The 15,408-nt window shown below is 39.1% G+C and overlaps 1 long non-coding RNA gene and 1 pseudogene across 2 annotated transcripts in view; one reads left to right on the plus strand and one right to left on the minus strand.

The window, feature by feature from the left end:
- The window catches only part of LOC139042700 (uncharacterized), a 245,991-nt gene that overhangs the window by 195,326 nt on the left and 35,257 nt on the right, over positions 1 to 15,408 (minus strand). The window lies entirely within an intron of this gene.
- Positions 2,551 to 3,617, plus strand: LOC106824239 (glyceraldehyde-3-phosphate dehydrogenase pseudogene; annotated as a pseudogene).

Raw genomic sequence — 15,408 nt, forward strand, 5'->3', positions numbered from 1 at the left:
AAACAATGCTGAAAGAAAGTGATGAACTACATTAATGAAAAAAAATCCTTATTCATAGATTCAAATATTTAATATTCCTAAGATGATAATACTATCCAAAGTGATGCACAGATTCAATGCAGTTTCTATAAAAATTCCAATGGCCTTTTGCAGAAATGTAAAAGTTGATCCTCAAATTCATACGGAATTTAAAGGAGTTCAAAATAGCCAAAACAATTTTGAAAAAGAACAAAACCAAAGCACTCACATTTACCAATTTTAAAAGAATACAAAGAAACTAATCAAAACAAGGTGGTACTGGCATGAGGATAGACAAATAGAACAATGGAAAAGAATTGAGAGTCCAGAAATAAATCCATATATCTATGGCCAGTTGTTTTTTGACAAGGGTGCCAGTTCCACTCAATGGAAGAAGAACAGTCTCTTCAACAAATGGTGCTGGGTCAATTGGATATTCACTTGCTAAAAAATGAAGTTGGATCCCTAATTCATACCATATATAAAAATTAACTCAAAATGGATTAACAACATAAATGTAAGAACAAAGACCATAAAACTCTTAAAAGAAAGCATGGGGTCAAATCACCATGATCCTGTATTTTGCAATGGGTTTTTGGATAAGACACCAAAAACATCAGAAACAAAAGAAAAAATAGATAATATGGACTTCGTCAAAGTTAAAAACTTCTGTGCATCAAAGAACATTATCAAGAAAGTGAAAAGACAACCTACAGAACATGGCAAAATATTTGCAAACCATATATCTAATCACAGTCTAGTATTCAGAATATATAAAGAACTCCTACAAGCTCAAAAACAAAACCACAACACAATTAAAAATGAGCAAGCACCTAAACAGACATTTCTCCAGAAAAGATACAAATGGTCAAAAAACACGCGAAAAGATACTCAACATCATTGGTTGTTAGAGAAATGCAAATAAAAACCACAAAGAAGTGCCACTTCTCACCCACTAAAATGGCTGTAATTTTTAAAAATGGAAAATAACAAGCATTGGAAACGAAATGGAGAAATTGGAACCCTCATACCTTGCTGATGGAAATATAAAATGGTTCATATGCTGTGGAAAACAATTTGACAGTTCCTCAAAAAGATAAACATAAAATTATCTTAAGACTCAGAAATTCCATTCCTAGGTATATACCCAAAAGAATTTAAAAGAAGTAATGAAACAAATACATGTATGTTCATGTTCATAAGCAACACCATACACAATAGTCAAAATCTAGAAATGGCCCAAATGTCATCAATGGATAAATGGATAAACTGTGGTATATGTATGCAATGGAATATTATTCAACCATAGAAAGGAATGTAGTACTAATACATGCTACAATATGGAGGAACCTCAAAAACAATATGCTGAGAGAAGGAAGCCAGGTATAAAAGGTCACATATTGTATGATTCCACTTATATGAAATATCCAGAATAGATAAATCTATAGAGGCAAAACACAGATTGATGTTTGCCAGGAAACAGGATATAGGGGAGATGGGAATAAACTGTTTAATATGTATAGGGTTTTATTTTAGAGTGATGGAAATATTTTGGAACTAGATAGAGGTGGTGATTTCACAAGATTATGAATGTACTAAATGCCACTGAATTGTTGACTTCAAAATGGTTAATTTTATGTTATGTGAATTTCACTTCAATAACTTTTTACAGATAAAAACATATGATAAAACTACCTATACCTTTTCTTCCTCCTTAAGTGAAACCTAGCTCTTCCCTGGGGATATAACATGCTCTACATCTCTCTATAGTAAAGGATGGTGTTCACTCACATTCCAAAGAAACAGAGTCCATGTTCTACTTGCTCCCCACTGCTGTTTTTCTCTTTCATGCACAGGATCCTCCGTTGGATCTCATGCCTTTGCTTTATAACACTGTTATAGAGCAGTGTCATCTAGTAACCTTATGTTTACTCCCTTACATTCATTGAGGAATTTTGGCATCTGTATTAGCTTATTTTTTACTCCAAGTTTTGTCACTATCTTAAGTGACTTCAAGTTTCAGATCTGACTCATCCATAAACCTGGACTCCCATGTCCCTTCTCCTTATTGCCAATTATCTTTTCCCATGGTCCTACCTTGAACTTTGTTATAATCTGAAATTCTTTACCCTTGAAACAATAAGATTTAAACTACTGTCTCTCCAGCTTTTTCTTGGGAGAGCCATTACTGCTCAGCAAGGTCTGGGCATTCCACATCTGGAATCCAGTCTGTGGAAAAGTTAGATTATCTAAAGATTCTGAGAAGACCAGACACGCACTATTTTAGAGGCTGAAGTCCCCCCATCTCTTGTGTTCAAGGCCAGCTTATCCACTGGATGTTTGAATCTTATCCCTTTCTTTCCCCTTGGAAAACTCAGTGAATTAGTCATATTCTCTCCTGTATCTTGAATTTCATCTTTCTCTTGACTCTTTGTCTTAAGAATAAACGTTCCCAAGATGTTACCATTAAAAATACACTCCCTCGGCTCTCTGCTCCTCCTAGTTCGACAGACAGCCGCTTCCGTTCCACACTGCTAGCTGCGTGCCCGCGACGCGATGGTGAAGGTTGGAGTAAATGGATTTGGCCGTATTGGGCGCCTGGTCACCAGGGCTGCTTTTAACTCTGGCAAAGTGGATATTGTCGCCATCAATGACCCCTTCATTGACCTCAACTACATGGTCTACATGTTTCAGTATGATTCCACCCATGGCAAGTTCCATGGCACAGTCAAGGCCGAGCACGGGAAACTTGTCATCAACGGAAAGGCCATCACCATCTTCCAGGAGCGAGATCCCGCCAACATCAAATGGGGCGATGCTGGTGCTGAATATGTTGTGGAGTCCACTGGTGTCTTCACTAACTTGGAGAAGGCTGGGGCTCACTTGAAGGGTGGAGCCAAAAGGGTCATCATCTCTGCTCTTTCTGCTGATGCCCCTATGTTTGTGATGGGCGTGAACCACGAGAAGTATGGCAATTCCCTGAAGATTGTCAGCAATGCCTCCTGCACCACCAATTGCTTGGCCCCCCGGCCAAGGTCATCCATGACCACTTTGGCATCGTGGAGGGACTCATGACCATAGTGCATGCCATCACTGCCACCCAGAAGACTGTGGATGGCCCCTCTGGGAAGCTGTGGCGCGATGGCCGAGGGGCTGCCCAGAACATCATCCCTGCTTCTACTGGTGCTGCCAAGGCTGTGGGCAAGGTCATCCCTGAGCTGAATGGGAAGCTCACTGGCATGGCCTTCCATGTCCCCACCCCTAACATGTCAGTCGTGGATCTGACCTGCCGCCTGGAGAAAGCTGCCAAATATGATGAGATCAAGAAGGTGGTGAAGCAGTCATCGGAGGGCCCCCTCAAGGGCATCCTGGGCTACACTGAGGACCAGGTTGTCTCCTGCGATTTTAACAGTGACACCCACTCTTCCACCTTCGATGCTGGGGCTGGCATTGCCCTCAACGACCACTTTGTCAAGCTCATTTCCTGGTATGACAATGAATTTGGCTACAGCAATAGGGTGGTGGACCTTATGGCCCACATGGCCTCCAAGGAGTAAGAGCCCCCTGGACCACCAAGCACCCAGCAAGAGAAGGAGAAAGGCCCTCAGCTGCTGGGAATGCTTGCCCCAACTTGACCCCCTAACATATTGAGAGTCTCCTGACCTCCACAGTTTCCATCTCAGACCCCCTGAAGAATGGGGGGGGCTTGGGGAGCCCTACCTTGTCATGTACCATCAATAAAGTACACTGTACCCCCCCCAAAAAATACCCTCCCTCAATCTCATAAGCATCTTCAGCTACCATCTGATATTGCTCTTTCCAGGTTCATTGTACTACAACTTTTACTACCTCATTGCTCAATGTCCTACTACCTCAATCATAATGTTATAGTTATATATTCCTAGATAGTAAACTGCCCCAAAACTTAGTAGGTTAAAACAATAATAATTTTGTTATACTCATTATTGTATGTTTCAGGAATTAAGGTAAGGTTCACTGGACAATTCTACTCCACATTGCATCTACTGGGGTCACTCAGTGACATTCCGCTGGTGGCTGACCAAGACAGCTTCACTCACATGCCTGGTGTCTTGGTGGGAATATCTGGAGGGCTGTGCTCAGAGAGTTTTTCTCCCTTTTCATGTTGCCTCAGAGCTTCTGCATGTGTTAAATGCAGCAGAGAGGTCAGGCTTCTTCCACAGTGGCTTAGCATTCCAAAAGATAGACCAGGGGAGAAAGTTCACGGCTTTCTATGACCTACTTTTAGAAGTTAGGCAGCATCAAATTCTACTGTATTCTACTTGTTAAACTGACTCATATCTGGGCCAACCCATGTCCAATGGGAGGAAATTTCACAAAGGCATGACTACTGGGAGACATGTTTAACTGGAGCCACATGTTTCAGTCTACCATACCCACGCACTCCTCAACCCACTGCAATCTGGCTACTCTCTCTGCTACTCCACTGAAATTGCAATATCCAAGGTAAACAAAGTCCTCTTCTTAGTTGTTAAATTCAATAGATGCTTTTAAGTACTTTTTCAGCTTGCTTTTTCTGCTGAATTGTACCCTATTGACAACTAAATCATTGAAATTCTCCTCCCTTAGCTTATCTATATCACCTTCTCTGGTTTTACATTCACTTCTCTGACTGATTTTTGGTCTCCTTAAGAGAATCATTTCTTCTCACTTCTTAACTACTGAGCTTTGTTATCCGTTTTCTTTTTGCTCACTCTGCCCATGCTCTCTCGTCACCTAATCTACTCTTATGGCCTCATCTACCACTTTTATGCTGGTGATTCCTCAATCTACATCTCCAACCAATATCTCTCTCCACTCTTTCAGGCTAAAATGTACCAAGCCTACTATACATTTCCATCTGGAGGTGCCACAGACACACAAACTCAACATGGTTAAAGCTAAATTCATCCTATCCCTGAAACTTGTTCTTTCTCTTATGTTCTCTATCCTGTATTTACCATCCTTCCAGTTGCCCAAGACAGGAAACTGGAATTCATCCTCCTACCTACTGTATTATTTTACCTCATGTAATATGTCATTAATCTCTGAACATTCCATCTGCTAAAAACAGTTTTAATTTGTCTGCTCTTCTCCATCCCAAATAGAAGGTACGATGGAGGACTCAGGGGAAAAATTAGCCTGGTATCCTGACTTGTAAATTGTATAGAAATTACAGTTTACTGCAATAAGCTCAATTTTCTTTAAGTAGAGGTTTCCAGGAGATACCAGGATAGGGTACTCAAGGAGAGTGTTTACGACCTTTCTGTAGGGAGTAACACTCACAAGCAGCACACTTTCTGACCCACGACACTGTCCTTAGAAGTTGTTCAGACTTTATTACAAAAAAACAGACAAGCAAAAAGAAAATGGGAAACCGTGCTTCTAAAGCCGGCCAGCTCCCGGATGGACAACCTCCCACTGGGACTCCAGCTGGTTTTATGTATAATGCATATGGAAACAATGCTTGCAAGTATTTAACAAAATGGGAAGGATTAACTAAGAATTACTTAAGTCTTAAATGGCCAAAGTGGGGAATGTTTGATATCTCAAAGCTACTGTATTTGCGCGCACAAGTAGAAAGAGCCGGCTCTAAAACTAAAGCAAAAGAATAGGAAGCTTATTATGATTGGCATTTGGAGGCTTCAAAACGTAATAATGATAAAATGAATTCTTTACAGGAGACTAACCTTAAATTGGCAGAGACTGTATCTGAATTAAAAAAGGATAAGAAGTCAGAAACTGTCCCACCCCGTTTATCCCTTCCATCTCTTCTGCAGCTGCCTTTGGAATCTCAGAGCTCATCTCCGTCTTCTCCCTCAGCACCCTTACAATTTCTAAAGAGCTCTATTCCATTGACTTAAAGTAAGCGCTTACAAAAAGTTTTTCTGAATAGAACTAACTCAAATGTCTTTAAAGTTTATGGTATGAATTAGGGTGGCCCCAGGGAGAGAAGCCCAGGGCATCCTCACCTACATACAGATCTATATGACCAGATTCATATCTAAAGTTATACGACCGCACAATAACCAGACCCCCTCTTCACTGAAATCATTTAATGACTTTTTACATCATCCCTTGCTACAGGAACCCCAATGGTGGGATTTTCAAGGTAATGGACCCGTTTCTTTCATCTCTCTTAGAGTTACAATGGCCATTTTTGTCTCCTTTTGAGCTTTGCAACCAGGAAACAAGGAAATCTTTAAAGAGTCAAAGGCTCCACCCCTGGGAGCCCCAACTTTGGGTTTCTGGGCCTGATCACCCCAGCAACACTAAGTGGGGTGCCCTCTCATGAATGTTGACTCATTGAGCATTTTAGTCACCTACTGAGCCAGTTATGAGGGTAGGAGACCTGTGATTTATTCTGTGAACTGTCCTGCTGGGGTTGTGTGCCCAGCATAGGAACTGTTGTGTGACTCTTATCTTGATAACCCTCTGGAAGAGGCCATGAGGGTGAGGTTTGATCTCTTCTTTTCCTTTCTTTGTCTGTTTTGCTCACCATCTCTTCTGTTGTCACCAAGTCGAGGTTAAGTTCAGGCTGGACCTGACCAGAACCTGGACCTTCTGTAAAATCAAAAACTTGAGAACATTTTGCCAGGGACTTAACTCTCAACCCTGGCACTGGGAGCCCTGGCCTCCAGCCAGTTCCAGGCCTTGGCTTCCTGTTTCCCTGCCTCACCTTGTGCTGACTTAGGAGCAAAGTGCCCTGGCTATGTGGGACTTGATTAAATGTTATAACTATGTTGACACCCACAATCAGACCCTGCACCCTTCTCCAGTCCACTGTCAGTCGGACACTGGCTTATCTGCCATGGGGAATGCCGTAAGCATCCCCAGAGACTCACCACTAGGGTGCATTCTAACTAATTAGAAACACTTTCAATTGCATAGGTTATGCCCCAGAAACTCCAGCCGAGAGAAAACTTGAGGGGGTTCTCTGTGCCTTTATGATGTAGTTGGACAGGTAGATCAACCTAGAATGTCATTCAAGTTACAGTCCAGTTTCTGGGAAATCAAGCGCAATGGTATTTAGAAAATCCTTGCGAGACTGGAAATACTGCTCTAGAGGCATTTCAGATCCCACCCACTTCCTTTATCTCAAAAAGGATTATCATCTCCCCTCTCCAGGAACTACTACCTAGCCCATCAGTAATTCCTAAGACTGAAGAAAAAAAAGGGAGGGAGGAAAAAAAACAGCTTCCAAATTCTTTTTGGTAACAATCTTGAGTTCTGCTAAGTTAAGTGATAAAAATCTGAGTATATGGGTCATTTTTGGATTGGATAGAACACAAACATTGCTAAACATATAAGTTTATCTACTTTTGGCTTTTTATTGCAGAGATGCTAAAAGTCTTTGGGTCTTTTACTGTAAAGTGACGTGTTCCTAGAAATTATGAAGTGTTTAGAATGCTGATATAAAAGACAATTCATAATTGCTTACCTTTTGTCTGTTAATGGTTAAAAGTTCTAATTAACATATATAACCAAAGCTATTGGAAATTAATAAGGAAAACAGCTCTGCATTCAAGGAAAGTTAAAATGGATGTTTTCAGTAAAGAAGGTATAAAGAATGGAAGTATTTTTGTTTGTTCAGTTAAGAAAGATAAATTTGTCCTAATGTACTAGAAGGGAAGAAAGCAAGCATGGGGCAAATTCTTTATGTAACCAGAAAGTTGCAGGAGGTTTGTGAAGGAGAAATTCAGAAAGGAGTTTTATGCCTGGTCAAGTTAACTAAGATTAAAGTAAATCCAATTAAGTAAATGAGTTTTAATGTTAAAAATAAGCCGGTACAGAAACTAAAATTTGGTTTTCTTTCAAAGGATAATTTTCTTGAACTTTTGGCCTGCTCTAACTCTACCTAAAAGATAAAAATCTATGTTTTGTTAAAACAATTTCCTATATTCAGAAAGAAAGAGGTCTCTTCTAAAATTTTTTGACTGTGTTGTTTGCTCTTGACTGTTTCTGTTGTCACTTTAAATGGACACCTGAGCATTGTTTCACAGTAAGTGTTGTTTTCTATTTGAACAAGTATTTTAAAAACTTTTGACACTTTTGACAAGCTTCTCCCTCAAAAATATTCAAGTCCTGAATAAAGCCTTTTCTTTTGACCTGGATGAAGGAGGAGGATTTCTCTGGGGATTTTCAGAGGACCCCTGGGACTTCACAGAGAAATTTGCACTCTCTTCCTATAAGGTGGAAGATTCTAAACTAATTAGGCTTATTTGGTCTGTAAAATTACATTGGAAGCATTGTCAGATAAAGTGATGATAATCTTTCTTAGTTGGTATTATGTGGGTAAATGTTACTGATATAAGTGTTTTGAAAATTATATAACATTCCTAAAGTTCTGATCTGTCCTGGTTATCGGTCATAATTCTAATTATTAGTTTAAGGTGTTGTATATCACAGAAATAATAAGTTTCTCTGTCAATTGTCATTTTTAAGTCTTTTGTTTACAGTCAGTTGTTTTACTCTGATTCTTTTTGCTTTTACAAATATGTCTCATCTTCAGAGGAATTCATGGAAAGGACTCTGACGCTTATTCTGGAATACAGGTTTCTGACAAACCTTCAAACCATAGAACTGAACTGGGTAAGAAATTACAGAAATCTAATGGAAAAAGTGATGACCTCATAAAACTGCTAACAGAAGATTAAGATCAAGAACAGATTATACAGGACGGAATGAACTGAGGATGATTATAATTTTTTTATGACTTTTGCTTGAAATATTGTTTTTGATGTGTTGTTTTATTTTCTCAGACTTAAGGAAAACTTTTTGTCTTTTCTCTTATGCTAACTATGCCTTATAGCAATTTAGTGAAACTATAACTTTATGAGCAGAACTGAAACATTTATCTTTTTCTCCATACCTGATCCCTCCAGAATTTGGAAATTCTTTGTGAGTGAATATGGTCATTTCATGGCAATATAGTTATTTGCATAAGTTCAATAAGAATCTGTTCTCCTTATAACAGGACATATTTGTTACCTTACCAAAGTTTTGACTGGAATGTCATATTTGAGAGAAACATACAGACTCAGATATGACAATACTGCCTTTGAGGAATAAGGTTGACTTTCTGGAAATAAAGCCACTTGGAAATATGGGCCTGGTACCTTGCTTTACAGAGAGAGACTTCAGCAATCTTACCTGGTAAGTAAGGAAGCTTGCTTATTGGGCAGGTGCCATGAACCTCAAAATATTTTGGGAAATCTCAAGAAAGGAAAGAAATTCATCCAAATCTAAGGTATTGCAGGCAAGACCTGATGGCACAAATCCTTGGCGTGTCTTTCCTGGCCTTGAGAGGTCTTTAAGGTTCAATGTAAGATTCCTCATAAAAAATTCCAGCAAAGCAGATTTAAGAGCCTATATGATCAATTGCTATTCTTGCTGCACTTATGTAAATAATTGGGCCAAGTTTCTTGAAACTAAACTTATTTTGCAAACCAATTAGTCTTAATTTGATTATCTTTGGTAAAAATGAGGGTGATTTTAGAGAGAAGAATTACGTTTCAGTGAAAAACTATAATGCACATTTGTGGATATTAGATCCTAGTTCTGTTAATTGTCTTTGAGGCTTTTTCTAACTGTGAACTGGACTGGATCCTGAATTCTTCTACTGAAATATCTGGTTACAAACCTCCAAACTAATGTTTTCAATTTTTTACCTCATTTTCATTTGGAATCATTGAGAATTGAACATGCTCTTTTTCCTGAAGCTTTGCAAACTGAAGCTGAAGGACTTGATAGAAACTTAAGAGAGATTCCTATCTGTTCCTGTGTAAGCCGTAAGCCACTCAAAAAGATACCTGAATGCCCAATGACATCATCAGAGACCTTTCAAGCTGCAAAAAGATGCTTTGACTCTGATATCTAGAAGTCTTCTTGACTGCCTGCCCCCTGGACTTAGGAACTAGTTTATAATTTGCTCCAACCATTAACCTTATTACCTTGCTTCCAACATCACAAGGGAGAGAAGACCATGACTGCATTCTATTGTTGAATTTGGTTTACAAATGGGTCTTACTTAAATGATAAACAAGGACGATTATCAAGCTGGATATGCTGTCCAGCCTCAAGAATGCCTGCTGCTTCCCATTAGCTCTGCTAACCCAGTAAAAGATTTCCTTCTACAGGCTCAAGAAATTGCCACTGAACAAGAGAAACAGATATGGCAGTCAAAAGGGGGAATTTTTTTGACACCCCCTCACAGATGTGGTTTGGGCCCAATGAGAAACCCACAGTACTTATTGGAGCACAATTGCCACTGCTCCAGCATATACACCAATTAACCCATTTGGCACCTGAAAAGATGATTTTATGGGGAAAACCCACTCCATGGGTTACAAGGCCACTTTCTCCTTCCTAAGGGACCCTTTGAGGTATGGCAATTGGACTTTGTCCAAATGTCACCATCTCAAGGATATAAATACATCTTGGTAATGATTTGCATGTTTTCACATTGGACTGAAGCCTTTCCTTGCAGAAGAGCAACAGCTTTAACGTAGGTAAATTACTATTAGAGAGAATAATTCCCGTTTGGGGAATTCCTACTGCGTTACATAGTGACCGGGGAACTCATTTCACGGGACAAATAATTAAATCTATTTGTAACATTTGGCCAATAATGCAACATTGCCATTGTGCTTACCATCCCCAGTCCTCAGGATTGGTGGAAAGAACTAATGGCACAATCAAAACTCAACTGGCAAAACTTTCAGAAGCATTTAATCTCTCATGGCTGAAGGCTCTTCCAATAGTGCTCCTCAATCTTAGATCTACACCCTTTGGTAAACATCGACAGTCTCCTTTTGAGATAATAAGCAGACGGCCTATGCAATTAAACGAAGGAATGTATTAACCAACTTTACTTAAAGGAGACATTTTACATTATTGTCAAGGTCTCATTGAGGCACTTAAAAGAAATGAAAGATTGGTAGCTGATTCTTTCACAGAGAATTCCCAGAAATTAAGGATCTTGGACTGTAACCTGAAGAATTTATTTATTGAAAGATACATAAAAAAAGACTGTTTGCAGCCCTGTTGAAAAGGACCATACCAGGAGGAGAAGAAGACAGCATCTGTTGTAGACAGATGTCCCAACACTCTGGACCAGGCCTGTATTCCCAACCTTATATCTCCTCATTTAAACCTTTGTTATGCTTAAACTGTATACCTATTTTATAATTTGTTTGGAATATTATTATACTTAAATAAAGGGATTAATTTGGAACAGACTGGTCTTGAAGGCCAGGCATTTATCGAGTGACTCCTAATGGAACTCAATGGTTTTGTGGAACAAATCTTTGGCCTTGGCTACTGCCTGGATGGCTAAAACATTGCACCCTGAGTTTCCTTTAAAAGCAGGGAAGTAGTGAGGCTGAGTTAAAACCTGTTGCCAATCTCCCTCTCTTTAAGGCCAGATGGGCTTGTTCAGTGTCCCACTGGTATGGCTATATTTTCAACTATATTTGCTCCTTCTTTGGAGCTAAAAGATGGCATTATTACATATGGAATCTCTGACTAAATTTACTCAAGAAGCCCTTAATGATAGTCAAGCAGGAATACCCTTATTAAAATACTGAAATGTCTTTAATGAGAAGGGCTGTTCTTCAAAACAGAATGGCTTTAGATATTCTTACTGAATCCCAAGGTGGTACATATACAATCATTCAGACTGGATGCTGTGCTTTTACACGTGATGAATCTTCCAATGTGTCATCTCTGCTAAAACACATGAAGGAGCAAGTGGATGCCTTATGCGATCCGACACCCAGTCTTGAATTGTTTGGTTAGCTCCCTTCTGGTATCAGTTCCCTTTTCCAATCCGGATTGGAATTCCTATTTGCACTACTTCTTGGAATTCTTGTACTAGTCATAATATTCAAACTAATATTGTTTTCTTTACTCACTGTTGTAAGAGTAGCATACAAACTAAAGTAATGATTGCTCGACGGCTTGAGATGGTTGATCTGTCTTATAACCCTGGACAAATTTCCTTTTCTGATAGGGACTATGACTAAGAACTCATTTCAGACCAATCCTTTTAAAAATGTTGAGTTATTACTGTTACTGTACTTGTTCTACAATCATATACAATGTAAATGTGAAGTGTCATAGAAAAGCACATACACAATGTTTGCACAACAATCTAAAATTAATTGGAAATTACATGACATATGAAATGCTTCCTCTGTATATATATATATATATATATATATATATATATAACTCTATGCTTGTCCACTATTTCCCCCCAACGTGAACGACTAGGCAAATAAATGAAATAAAAGCCTGGCACCAAGGGACATGATGGACCCAGGGCAGGCAACCACCCTGGTGCCAAGGGACAATATTTTGATCATCAATGCTTTCTATTGAAAGATTAGAGATCAAAAGGGGTAAATGACAAATAAAAATGGCAAGCAATAGGATATATTGGAGTATATGAGGAAGCCATTTGGTATAAGCCTAATTTGGCCTGACTTTGTTTTTCCAAAAGGGCCTCACTGTGGCCATTGAGCATGCATTGTATATCTGCTTAGACATTTTGAGATGAAGGTGCAACTTCCCTCCCCCTCCCAACGTTGGCATCTCCTTAAAGATTAAGCATCTTTCTTTAGGCTGTGCACTGATTGCAGCACTCATCTGTGACCGCCCAGCTCGAGGCAACGGACCTGCCACCCTGCGGGGTTCACTGAGACAGCAGGCCTATCTGCTGTTTCCATCAGTCGCTGTGCTCATAGAGCAGCCTCGTGACTATTGTAAAAGGGACATTTCAATCATATGTGAAACATACTCTTTGAGGGTATATAACCACCCTGTATAGCCCCACTTCTTTGGAGTGCTCTGTTCCTTTGTGGAAAGACTCACCCGGGTTATAATCCTCAGATTCAAGTTCAGAATAAACTCACTCAAATTTTCATTTATAGATTGGTTATGGATTATTTTCATCGACAGTTCATTCTCACAACAAGTCCATGGATATTATCTCCATTTTCTAGATAAAGGGACAGAGGCATAGATAGATTAGGTAAATTGTCCAAGATCACACAGCCAGGAAAATCTAGAGCCCAGTTTCAGACCTGGTCTGCTCTGTGAGCCCACATTCTAAGTTAAAAACAACAACAAAACACTATATATAACAGTGTCACTACCCCTACCCTGCCCCAGTATCTAGCACAATGATTGTCTGATGATTGAATAAATAAATCCTTGTACCTCCCACGTATAAGGAGCAAATAGTTCAGGTAGGGGAATTTCTTAGCAGGAGGTTTAGCTGATCAAGAGCCCTCACTCCATCCCTCTGAGTCTCATTTAGTCATCGTGGATTCTCTCCCCTTGATTCCTGCCCCTGTTGCAGCACTGCATACCCCCATCTCTGGAAGAGAGTGCTTTGCCTCTAATGCTCTGTATTAAATAAAAACACATCACATATTCCTTTCTAACATGATGGAGACAGACTGGCATTTTCAAGAAGATGTTACCAAATTTTAAAGACAAACAGAACAAAAATAAAAGAATTGTGGGAAACTTTTAAAAGTAGTTCTTATTCTGACCACAGCTATGCCACATGATTCTTAGGCTTTGTATATTTGGCATCTGGATTTGCAAGTGGACTCAAAAAAAGATAATGACTGCCATTCAATGAGTGCTTACTCTGCACCAGGCATTATGCTAAACACTTTGTAAACTGGCTTAAGTAATCCTTTCCCTAGTCTTACAAGGTAGGTAAGTAATCCCATTCCATAGATAAGGATAATAGGGCCAGAGAGGCTCAACTTAAGTAAGTTGCTCATGGTCACACAGCTAATAAGCAAAAGAGCTAATATTGAGCCTAAAACACAAGACTTGGTTTCTGACCACAATACTATACTGTCTCCCTTTCTTATTTTTTAGATACTTTTTTAGTCTCTGGCTTTCTGTGCTTTATTCTTGTGGTGGTACAGTCAGTGAAATTAATAATGGGTATTTCAGTGGCTTGTGCTGAATTTAACTATTTCTGATTCACTTCCAATTTTCTCCAACTACCCAACTCTCATCCATCCCTGCACGCCAAAGTCAAATCCCATGCCTCCTGCATGAAGTTTTTGTCAGTCAAGCCCACCATTTATTGATACATTCAATAAATGTTTGCCATCCCTTTTAAAAATTTTTATCGGGGCCAGCCCCGTGGCTGAGTGGTTAAGTTCGTGTGCTCCGCTTCCCGCGGCCCAGGGTTTTGCTGGTTTGGATACTGGGCGTGAACATGGCATCACTCGTCAGGCCACGTTGATGTGGCATCCCATGTGACACAACTAGAAGGACCTACAACTAAAAATACACAACTATGTGCTGGGGGGATTTGGAGAGAAAAAAGCAGGGAAAAAAAAGAAGATTGGCAACAGTTGTTAGCTCTCTTGCCAATCTTTAAAAAAAAATTATCATCACTTTTATTCTGATAAGAAAAATTAACCATTAATAACATTATTACATCCACAATATTGTGCAATCATCACCACTATCTACTTCCAGAACAATTTCATCACCCCAAAAGGAAACCTCAGACCCATAAGAGTCACTCATATTATTCACTTGCCCCAGACTCTGGGAAAAACTGATCTGCTTTCTGTTGCTATACATTTACTTATTCCGAATATTTCATATAAATTGAATCATACAACATGTGGGCTTTTGCATTTGACTTCAAGCTTCATCCATGCTATAGTGCATATCAGTATTTCATTCTTTTTATGACTGAATAACATTCCACTGTATAGATACCATATTTTCTTTATCAGTCTATCACTTGAGGGACATTTGCATTGCTTCCACATTTTGGCTATTGTGAATAGTGCTGCTATGAACATAAATATATATGTTTTTGTTTTTACATCTGTTTTCAATTATTTTGTGTATAGACTCAAGAGCTAGGTCATATGGTAATTCTATGTTTAACATATTGAGAAAAGGTAAACTGTTTTGCATAGTGGCTATGCCATTTTATAATCCCATCAGCAATGTATGAGGGTTCCAATTTCTCTATGTTCTCACCAACATCTGTTATTTTTCTTTTTTTAAAGATTTAAGGCCATCATAACAGGTGCGAAGTGACATCTTGTGGTTTTGATTTGAATTTCTCTAAAGACTAAGGATATTGAGCATCTTTTTATGTGCTTGTTGGCCACTTGCATATCTTCTTTGGAGAAATATTTATTCAAGTCCTCCGCCATTTTTAATTAGGTCATTTGTCTATTTTGTTGTTGAGTTGTACGAGTTAGTTATATATTCTGGATACTAGATCCTTATCAGATATATGATTTGCAAATATACACTCCATTCTGTGGATTGTCTTTTCAACTTCTTGTTAGTGTCCTTTGATGCACAAAA

The sequence above is a fragment of the Equus asinus genome, chromosome X, assembly GCF_041296235.1.
Source record: "Equus asinus isolate D_3611 breed Donkey chromosome X, EquAss-T2T_v2, whole genome shotgun sequence".
NCBI lineage: Eukaryota > Metazoa > Chordata > Mammalia > Perissodactyla > Equidae > Equus > Equus asinus.